This window comes from Zingiber officinale, chromosome 2B, assembly GCF_018446385.1.
Source record: "Zingiber officinale cultivar Zhangliang chromosome 2B, Zo_v1.1, whole genome shotgun sequence".
In the NCBI taxonomy this organism is placed as follows: Eukaryota; Viridiplantae; Streptophyta; class Magnoliopsida; order Zingiberales; family Zingiberaceae; genus Zingiber; species Zingiber officinale.
In genome coordinates, this window is record NC_055989.1 from 140,592,110 (window position 1) to 140,603,908 (window position 11,799).

Sequence of the window (11,799 nt, forward strand, 5' to 3'; positions counted from 1 at the left end):
CTGATACTGAAATTTCAAGTTCAGTATCTAGACCCTTCCAAGTTTCTCTGATACTGAAATTTAACTGAGATTCGTAGATAATTCGTAGAAGTTTCTCCAGTAAACCTTCTAAGTTTAGTATCTAGACCCTGAAGAGTCTATATTGCATAACTATTTCCCAGCGATGAGATTCTATGGTCTTAAACTGTCTATAGTCCTAAAGATTCAGTTTCAAGTTTGTCAAAATATATCCAAATTTCTATCATAATTTCAATGACTTATCCTAGTTTCAAACAAAATCACGAAAGGTATCGATCAAAGGTATCAAACAGTCCAACAATCAAGGTTACATGATTTATAGGAAAAGGTCCAACCAAGTTTCCTTGGTTGGAATATATGAGTAAGATCTAGGAACCAAATACACATGAATTATGTAATGGTCTTCCCCATACTCAATTGATGTCTCTTCAACCTAATTATTCAAGAGATATATGATACATTTTGAATAATTCTGCTGATCCTAGCATCTCACCCCATTTCTAGCGAACAAAAATAATTTGTTAAGCCTTATAGTTTGTGTGAGATGTCCCCAAGTTGCCCAAATTAATTTCCCAATTTCTCTTGTTGTTTTAACTGTCCTCATTGATCATGATGATGTCCGAATGGTCTATTGAGCCAAACACATTCCCAATTCTCTCCTCAAGTGACTAAATTCATTTTCCGGAAGAGGTTTGGTGAAAATATCGGCTAAGTTTGACTTTGACTCAACATATGTGAGTGCAATGTCTCCCCTAGCTACGTGATCTCTAATGAAGTGATGACGCACTTCAATGTGTTTGGTCCTTGAATGATGGACTGGATTTTTCGTTAGGTTTATTGTGCTAATGTTGTCACACAACACTTGCACTCCCTTATACGAAAATCCATAATCTTCTAGGGTGTGGATCATCCACAACAATTGTGATACACTCTCTCCCATGGCAATGTATTCAGCCTCGGTCGTGGAGAGAGCAACGCAATGTTGCTTCCGACTTGACCAACTAACCAAAGATGAACCTAGAAATTGACAACCCCCACTAGTGCTTTTCCGATCCAACTTGCACCCAGCATAATCGGAGTCGGTATAACCTATCAAATCAAAAGACTCAGTACGTGGGTACCAAAGACCTACTCTAACTGTGCCCTTAAGGTATCTCAAAATTCTCTTAACAGCAATTAAATGAGATTCCTTGGCACAGACCTGATATCTAGCGCACATGCCCATAGCAAAAAGTATGTCCGGTCGACTAGCTGTGAGATATCGAAGACTACCGATCATACTTCTATATTGCGTTAGATCAACTGGTTTTCCATTCTCATCATTGTCAAGGCGAGTGTTTGTCGCCATTGGAGTGGATACTTCCTTAGAGTCACTCATTTTGAATTTCTTGAGCATCTCTTGAGTGTATTTCGTCTGATGGACATAAATGCCATCTCGAGTTTGTTTAATTTCAAGTCCAAGGAAGAATGTCAATTCTCCCACCAGACTCATCTCAAACTCACTTTCCATGTGAGTGATAAATTCATTTAAATAGCCCTTGTTATTTGAGCCACAAATTATGTCATCGACATACACTTGGGCTACAAATATGTTTTCACCATCTCTACGCAGAAATAGTGTTGGGTCTATTTGACCTCTCACAAAACCCTTTTCTAGTAAGTACGTTGACAACCTTTCGTACCAAGCTCGTGGTGCTTGTTTAAGCCCATAAAGTGCTTTCTTGAGCTTGTACACGTGGTTTGGAGCTTCGGTATTCACAAACCCCTGTGGTTGTTCAACATAGACTTCTTCTTTAATAAAGCCATTTAAGAAGGCAGATTTAACATCCATTTGATAGAGCTTGAAACCTCTATGTGCAGCAAAAGCTAGCATCAAACGAATGGACTCTAATCGGGCCACGGAAGCATAAGTCTCATCATAATCAAGACCTTCGACTTGACTATAGCCCTTGGCTACAAGTCTTGCCTTGTTTCTTACAACTTCTCCCTTTTGATTTAACTTATTTTTGAAGACCCATTTAGTTCCAATAATGGTGGTCTTCTTAGGTCTAGGAACTAAGTCCCACACTTGGCTCCTTTCAAATTGACATAACTCATCTTGCATAGCTATGATCCAGTCAGGATCGTGCAATGCCTCATCAACTATTTTTGGTTCAATTTCTGAAATCAATGCGACTTCATTAGACTCATTTCTAAATAATGACCTAGTCCTAACCCCTTGTTGGATGTCTCCCACAATTTGGTCTTGGGGATGACTAGTGGCTATCCTAGATTGTCTTGGTGTTGGTGGTGCCTCATGAATGGTCTCACTAGGCACAGGCAAGGGCTGAATATCAGGCAAAGGATCAGATTGAGTTCTTTGTTCCCTTTGCTCATCGTCATCAGAGTCAACCTTGACTCTTTCTATGTTTTGATCATTTAAACTTAGATTTCTAAGTTCAAATTGAATTTCTCCTACATCCCTTGATTGATCATTTGATTTAGGGATTTCTTCAAATGCTACATCTGAGGACTCTTCAATCAATTTAGTCCTATTGTTGTAGACTCGATAGGCTTTGCTGAAGAGAGAGTACCCGACCAGTATCCCTTCATCAGCCTTAGCCGTGAACTTTCCAAGATGATCCTTGGTGTTCAAGATAAACACTTTACAACCAAACACCCTAAGATGTTTAATTGTAGGGGGTTTCCCAAACCAAAGTTCATGGGGAGTCTTTTCTAAAAACCTATGTATCAAGACTCGGTTCTGCACATAGCAAGCTGTATTTACAGCTTCAACCCATAGGTAGCTCGGTAGAGAGTACTCATTGAGCATGCTTCGTGCAGCCTCTTGTAAGACTCGGTTCTTTCTCTCCACAACCCCATTTTGTTGTGGGGTCCTTGGAGTAGAGAACTCATGCCTATATCCTTTTTCTTGACAAAATTCTAAAAATCTATGGTTTTGAAATTCTCCACCATGATCACTTCTAATTGTTTTAATTGTTGTTGATTTTTCATTTTCAGTTCTTCTACAAAAGGAAATAAAAATATCTATGGTTTGGTCCTTATTTTTCAAAAAGAAAGTCCATGTAAATCTAGTAAAATCATCAATGATTACTAAGCAATATCTACTTCCATTCAATGAAATAACATTACTGCAATCAAACAAGTCCATATGCAATAAGTCTAAAGCAGTAGATGTACTTACAATGCTCTTACCTTTATGAGACGCTTTTGTTTGCTTACCCTTTTGACATGCATCACATAGTTTTGTCTTTTGGTACTTGATGCTTGGTAAGCCTCGCACTAATCCTTTGTTGACCAGCTTTCGAATGTTCTTCATGTTTACGTGGGCCAACCTCCTATGCCAAAGCCACGATTCTTCTTCTTTTGACATGAAACACTTAGCAGAAGCATTAGTAGCACTTTTAAACGATACTTGATAAATGTTATCTACTCTTGTGCCTACTAGTACCGTGTCAAGTGTGTCAATGTGTTTGACCAGACATTGACTTGAGTGAAACTCAATTGTGTAACCCGTATCACACAATTGACTGACACTTAGAAGATTAAAAGTCATCCCCTTGACTAGAAGGACATTCTTGATTTGGAGGCCTTCGGATATATGAATGTCTCCAACTCCTATAACCTTAAGACTACCATTGTTACCAAATGACACATTACCTCTATTTTGTTTGGAAAAATAGCTTGACCGGTCATGTGCTTGGAGCATCCACTATCAACAAACCAAGTTGATAGACGCTCCCCCTTTACCAATGCCTACAAGACACGAAAGATAGATGTTTTAGGTACCCAAATCTTGGGACCTAATGCATCTACAATGAAAGACTTAGGCACCCATGCCTTTGTTACCTTCTTCCTAGTCTCATGAACCCTAGAAACATGCGATCTATGAAATTGGGTTCTTGACACTAAAGAAATAAAGCTAGACTCCTTAGGTTGGTATCCTAATCCAGCCTTGTTGTAGACCGCCCTTTGGGCATTTAGAATCATGTCTAAGGTCTTAGAGCTAGTTGAGAATTTCTCAAGCATTTTCTTGAGTTTCTCAACTTCACTCTTTAAAGCTTTGTTTTCATCCTCAAGAAGCTCTTGATGTAGGTCATCGACCTCATCTTCCCTAAGAGCCTTCAACTTTTCTACTTCATCTTTTAGTGATTTAATTTCTGTTTTTGATTTCTTGAGCAAAGTAGATAAATGAGTAATAGTTCTATAACACTTTTCTAAATGAGGCGAAGTTACCTCTTCATCATCCGAAGATGATGAAGCCGCGGTTGATGTGTCACTTGTGTCACCATCACTTCCGGAATCCGGTTCCTCCCTTGCCATGAGCGCTAGTTGACGTGTGCTTTTCTCCATCTTCTCTTCCTCCGATGAGCTTGAGGAGGATTCATCCCAAGTAGCTTTGAGAGCTTTCTTCTTCTTGGCCCTTTCCTCCTTCTTCTTGAGTTTTGGACACTCGATCCGATAGTGTCCTTTTTTGTTACACTCATAACAAGTAACGTTAGTCTTATCAATATTTTGATCAACAGATTTACCTTTCCCTTTGTATCTCCGGCTTCTTCTCATGATCCTCCTTACAAAGTTGGCCATCTCGCTTGATGATGATCCACCTTCATCATCGGACCCGGAGGAGGATGAGGATGTAGGGATCTCTTTCTCCTTCTTATTTTCTTTCTTTCTTCTTCCATCCTTGCTCTTTTCTCCTGCAACTAAGGCAATACCTTTCTCTTTTTGACCTTTGTTAGCAAGTTCATGAAGTTCCATTTCACAGAAAAATTCATCTAACTTAACAATTGAAAGGTTCTTGGAAACCTTGTAGGCATCTACCATAGATGACCACAAGGCATTCCTTGGAAAAGCTTTGAGTGCATGCCTTACGAGATCGCGATTCTCTACGCGTTCATCCACGGAATGAAGACCATTGAGGATCTCTTTGAACCTTCCATGTAGTTCACTTACCGTTTCGTTCTCCTTCATGGTGAGATTTTGTAGTTGGTTTAGGAACAAGTCTCTCTTGGCGATCCGAGAGTCTCGGGTTCCTTCTTGGAGCTCGATGAGCTTGTTCCATAACTCTTTTGCGCTCGTAATTGGACCTACCTTGACGAGTTGATCTTTGGCTAGCCCACATTGTAGGGTTACCACTGCCTTGGCATCGGCTTGTCCTTTGCGGGTTTGCTCGGCGGACCACCTTGACGAGTCTAGTTCCTTACCTTCTTCGTCCTTTGGAGGTGTGAACCCTTCCTTGACCGAGAACCACATGGAGATGTCGGTCTTGAGGTAATACTCCATGCGGCTCTTCCAATATTGAAAATCCGCTCCGTCGAAGTAGGGTGGACGATTGGTGCTAAAGCCTTCCTTCATAGCCATCTTCTTGCTCTTTAGGGTGTTAGTCCAGATGAAGAGCGCCAAGCTCTGATACCACTTGTTAGGACCTTCGGATGGCTAGAGAGGGGGTGTGTGAATAGCCTCTTCGCAAACTTACACAAATTTTCTTCCAGAACTTTGTTAGCACAGCGGAAATAAGCAAAAACAAACTAATACAAGGAAGAAAACAAAACACCACTAACACAATGATGTACGAGGTTCGGGGATAACTTGCCCTTACTCCTCGGCGTGTCCGTAAGGTGGACGATCCCTTGATCTTTCGGTAGATCAACCCCCGGACAGATTCCGGCTAAGTATTTCTCCTTCTCGGTGGAAAAACCTCTCCACAAAGTCTTCGAACAGATTTAAAATGAAGCACACAAGACTTACAGATCACAGTGGCTCAAAGGAAATCGAAGTAAGCTCACAGCCACGAAGATGATGAAGACAGAGTCCAAGAACACACCAAGCTCTCAACCGAAACACACACAGCTTTTCACTTGCTTCTCGTTTTTCTTTCCAGCATACACTGCTTCTTATGTCTCTGCATTCGATCAGCCTGCACCGGATCGCTGCCAACCTGCACCGAATCCCTGCTGCAAGCTACGGCGTCGCCAATCGCTTCTCTTCCTCTTCTGATTCTCTGAGCTCACACCAATAGAACCACGGTCTTCATTGGTGCCTCTGAGCTCGAACCAATCACCAGGAGTTAAGCCAGTCGTCGCCTGACCACTGCCAGAAACACAGACAATCGCAACCTGTAGCCGTTGCTGCTTTAAATGTATTTGACGCAGAGAAAGCAGTGGAAAGATCCTTTGTCTCATTCCTTTGATGAGGCTTAATTTGAAACTAAGCACTGGTATGGTACCTGCAACCTGTATCTCCAAAAGACTCACAGCAGAAGGTTAAACAGAGATGGGCAAAAAGAAGTGCGAATCAGAAAATGTCAGAGAAAGCGCATGCATAATGAACTTAACTGTGGATCGGTCAGCAGACCGATCACAGACCCCTGGATCGATCAGACCACAGCCTGATCGGTCTGAGGCTGGTCTGATCGGTCGTGGCGACCGATCAGATTGGATGTGGATCGGTCCATAGACCGATCCAACGCCCTTTTTCTTCTGATCGAGCTACCGAGCTACCGGGCTACCGAGCTACCGAGCTACCGAGCTACCGAGCTACCGAGCCCTCTCCGACTCCATCCGGTCCAGAGAACGAGCTACCGAGCCCTCTCTGACCTAGTCCGGAGAACGAGCTGCCGAGCTACCGAGCTCTCTCCGACTCCATCCGGTCCAGAGAACGACCTACTGAGCCCTCTCTGACCTAGTCCGGAGAACGAGCTGCCGAGCTACCGAGCTACCGAGCCCTCTCCGACTCCATCCGGTCCAGAGAACGAGCTACCGAGCCCTCTCTGACCTAGTCCGGAGAACGAGCTGCCGAGCTACCGAGCTACCGAGCCCTCTCCGACTCCATCCGGTCCAGAGAACGAGCTACCGAGCCCTCTCTGACCTAGTCCGGAGAACGAGCTGCCGAGCTACCGAGCTCTCTCCGACTTCCCATGCCAAGCTTCCATACTTGGACTTCTCCCGTGCCAAGCCTCCTGCTTGGACTTTTCCGTGCCAAGTCTCCATACTTGGACTTTACCGTGCCAAGTCTCCATACTTGGGCTTTTCCCGTGCAAAGCTCCTTGCTTGGACTTTTCCGTGCCAAGTCTCCATACTTGGACTTTTCCCGTGCCAAGTCTTCATACTTGGACTTTTCACCAGATGTCTGGTCAACCTTGACCAATGATTGCACCCACAATCTCCCAAGTTTGTATTCTGTCAAACATCAGAATACAACTTTTCTATTCTCGTCAAACATACTTTTCTATTCTCGTCAAACATCAAAATACAACTCGAGTCAGGTCAACCAGGTCAACCTTGACCTAAGATTGCACCAACAGGATCAAGTCCAAAGACTCTCCCAAAAACATGAATCTCTCAGGCTGCCTTACAACCCTCCCACTACGACGAGGCATTGTCTGTGGTTGTGTATCATGTGTGACACGTGTTGCAGTTTCTTGTGGTACTTCATCTTGTACTGTTGGTACTAAAGTAGACGTGTCCTCTCTTAGTTCTTCTAAAACAACTTTACTACTGGGCTTGTGATCCATTATATAGTCTTCTTCTAAAAACTGGGCATTGGTGCTAACAATGACCTTCTGGTCTTTAGGACTATAAAATAAACCTCCTTTCATTCCTTTGGGATATCCCACAAACACTCGAACTTCTGTACGAGATTCTAACTTATCAGCATCTGGTTTCAGCACATGTGCTGGACTACCCCAAATCCGAATATATCTTAGACTGGGTTTTCGCCCATTCCACAATTCTATGGGAGTAGAAGAAACTGATTTAGAAGGTACTAAGTTCAGAACATACATCTTTTTCAGAGCATATCCCCAAAACGAATTTGTAATTCAATAACTCATCATCGATCTAACCATTTCCATAAGAGTCCTATTCTTCGCTCGCCACACCATTCGCTGAGGTGTACCAAAGTGACAGTTGGGATTGAATCCGGCCTCCGATAAGTAATTCCTAAACTCTTCTAAGAGGTATTCGCCACCACGATCCGATCGTAGTGTCTTGATACTTTTACCTAGTCGTTTCTCCACATCAGCCTTGTACTCTTTGAACTTATCAAAGCACTCGGACTTGCGGGGCATTAGGTAAATGTATCCATATCTTGAATAATCGTCTATGAAAGAGACAAAATATTCAAAACCTCCTCTTGCCCGGACAGACATAGGACACAAATCGAGTGAACCAACTCTAACACTTCTTGGCTCTATACCCCTTGGCCTTGAATGTCTTGGTCATTTTACCTTCCAAGCAGATTCACAAGTTGGAAAATTTTCCAACTCTAATGAATCCAAAAGTCCATCCTATAAGCCTCGAATCATATTTAAGTTAATATGAACCTTAGATGCCAAAGATATGTTTGGTTCATTTCAGTTCTTTTCTTATTAGAATTAGAAGATGAGTTATAAATTTCCATGTATTGCTTTGTGGAAGAAATTGGTTTTAAAGTATACAAATTGCCAACCAATGCACCAGAACAGATAATCACATTATTTCTTTTAATAACTACATCGTTACTGAAAGAAACAGAATATCCATCTAAAAACAGTTTAGAAACTGAAATTAAATTCTTTCTAAAACTGGGTACATGAAGACAATTTCTTAAAACCAAATTTCTATTTCTACTAAAAGATAAGTAGACGTCTCCCACTGCAACAGCTGCCACCTTAGTAGCATTGCCCATGTAGACGGTAATTTCTCCTTCAGATAGTCGTCGGGTTTCCTGGAACCCTGCAAAGAATTGCAGACATGATCAGTGACTCCCGTATCTACACACCAGGTGCTGGTAGATAACACCGCTAAACATGTTTCAACAACTAGAGCATGAGATATACCTTTGTTTTGGTTCCTACGAGGACAGTCCGCCTTCCAATGTCCTGCCTGCTTGCAGATGAAGCACTTGCCCTTCGGCTTCTTCATTCCAGCTTTAAATCCCGTACTCTGAGATTTATTCACTTTCTTTGCTGAACCAGCTTGTTTCTTCTTCTTCTTTCCTCTCGGTTTAGAAGTAGAACCATTTTCAGCATAGTGAATTTGAGCATTGTGACGAAATAATCCTTCTGCTGCTTGAAGTTCTGTCAGTAGTTCCACTAATGAATAAATCCTCTTATTCATATTATAGTTCAGGCGGAACTGCTCAAAACTTCTAGGTAGCGTTTGGAGGATCATATCGATCTGGGTTTCCCCATCAATTTCTCCTCCAAGGATCTGTATCTCGTTCAGATAAGCCATCATCTTTAGGATATGATCCCTCACAGGAGTACCCTCTTGCATGGTGGCTGTCATTATCTTTCTCATGGCTTCTTGCCTAGAAGCCCTATCCTGATGACCAAAGAGTTCCTTGAGATTGTTCATAATATCATAGGCTGTTGGTAAATCTTGATGCTGATGTTGCAATACATTTAACATTGAAACCAAAATGTAACACCGCGCCATCTCATCTGCTTTTACCCATTTCCTATGATATTCAATCTCCTCTTGGGTAGATTCACCAGTAGGTGCTTCAGGGCATTGCTCAGTTAGTACAAATTTATAGCTTTCAGCAGTAAGGACAATGTCCAGGTTCCTTTTCCAATCTATGTAATTAGGTCCAGTAAGTCTATTCTGTTGAAGTATGATGGACAGTGGGTTGAAAGTCATCCTAAGAATCACAAATAACTTTTGGTCAGAACTCTAAATTTAGAATAATATTGATTCCTCAAACAATACTATTTTAAATTAACCAACACCTCAAAACACCGTGAATTTTGAATGCCACGTTAGTGTGGACATATACTAATTCAACATTTGTAAAAGGAGGGTTTTAACCCATTAATTTTATTATCTTGTCAACCTAACTTTTTGACAAATAAAATTAATAGTTGGTATCATTTGGTCACACAAATAATAGCAGTGACTCCGATGGAGAGGATACTATTAGATGTGTCTAAGTGTATACCACTACTTGACACTAAGTCCATTAATAAGATTATGCTCCTTCCGTTGGGGAAGATCACACGCTCTTAATTAACTTCCTATAGTCATCCAAAAATGAAAGTCTGTTCTAGTGATCCGCAAACAAGCTCATCCGTTATGGAGGAAGGCACTCAGAGCCAACGCGCAAGCTTGTTTGCATCACCTACAAACCAGTAATGGAGACCATGAGATTTACTTAAAAATCCCTCTCCCACTTAGTTATTTATAAATGAGAAATTTTAACTATGATAGCCTACTAAACTTGTAAACTAACATGCACACACAGCACAATATAAAAGCAATAAATAGAAAATCTAATTTTCAACTATTATGGCTTTTGTCTCTAGTTGTCCTCCGTGTGTTGTCATCCCAAGCTGCTGCCATATTTGGCCACCGCCACCGGGTCTAGCTGTCGCATCCATCTTGCTCCTAGTTCCGCTGCGCCTCTGGTCCTTAGAAGGTTCCACACGTTGCAAGATTCGATCCGCGACATAAATAGAATTTTACATTTTGATCCTATATTCCATAAAAGGAATGTACATGTTTCTAGATCAAAAATAAAATCCTAATAAAACTAAATACAACTCCTGTTGTATTTAAATACAATCATGCACACACATATAAATGCCCTTGACATGTCCAAGGGTCCAATCACACACATAATAACTAAAAGCCATAATAGTTGGATCCTGCATCCACAAAGTTAGCACATCCTACTATTAACCTGCCTAAATTATGTATGACATGTGCATAATTAACCTAATACCAAATACACAGAGGCAAAACCCTAGCTCTGATACCAATTGTTGGTTGCTACTCGGAAAACCTAGAGGTTCCACTGTACAAAAATTTTGTACAAAGGTCTGAACCTTTTCCTAGCTACCATGTGTTCTTTTAAATTAAATTTTGGATCGCTTCTGAACTTAACACGTTTGATCCAAAACTTAATCTATTTATTCTTTTAGGTTTTGACTTGGATCTCCTGCGGAACTTAACACGTTCGACCCAAGTCACCTTAAGTTATTAATTCCATTAAATATTAATTTCCATAATTGGTTCGACGTGGCGAGGCACATGGCCTTCTTGGATATGGGAGCAACCACCACCGACTAGACAAAACCTTTTATAGAAAGCTAATATTTAATTTCCTAAAATAACTTTAGGTTAACCGAAAAGAACAATCAAATCACAAGGAAAAGGAAAAAACAAAAGAACACAACATCGAAAAACATATTCGAAATTCTAGAATCGTAAGCCTCTTGTATTTGGTATTATTTTCATAAATAACTAGTATGATGTGGAAAGAAAAATTACTAGTTATACCTTGTAGAAAAACCTCTTGATCTTCTACCGTATTCCTCTTCTAACCTCGGACGTTGTGTGGGCAACGATCTTCCGAGATGAGAAACCACCAACCACCTTCTTCTCCTCCTAGCTAGGTTCGGCCACAAATAGCTTAACCAAGGATGAAGAACAAAACACCAACCAAGCTCCAAGAGATGCTAGCTTTCTCTCCTTCTTCTTTTTCTTCTTCTCCAAGTAGTATCCGGCCGCCACAAGAGCTCCAAGCCTTTGAGAGTTTCGGCCACCACAAAGAGGGAGAGAGGAAGAGGATGGCCGGCCACTCCAAGGAATAAAAGAGGGAGAGAAAATAATAGAGGTTGTATCTCATGAAGGCACCCTCACCCCTTCTTTTATATTCCTTGGCCTAGGCAAATTAGGAAATTTAATTAAAATAAAATTTCCTTAATTTCCTTGACATTATTTAATTAAAAAAAATAAAATAAAATTTCCCAATTTAATCTATATTGGTCGGCCACATCAAGGGGAAATAATTTAG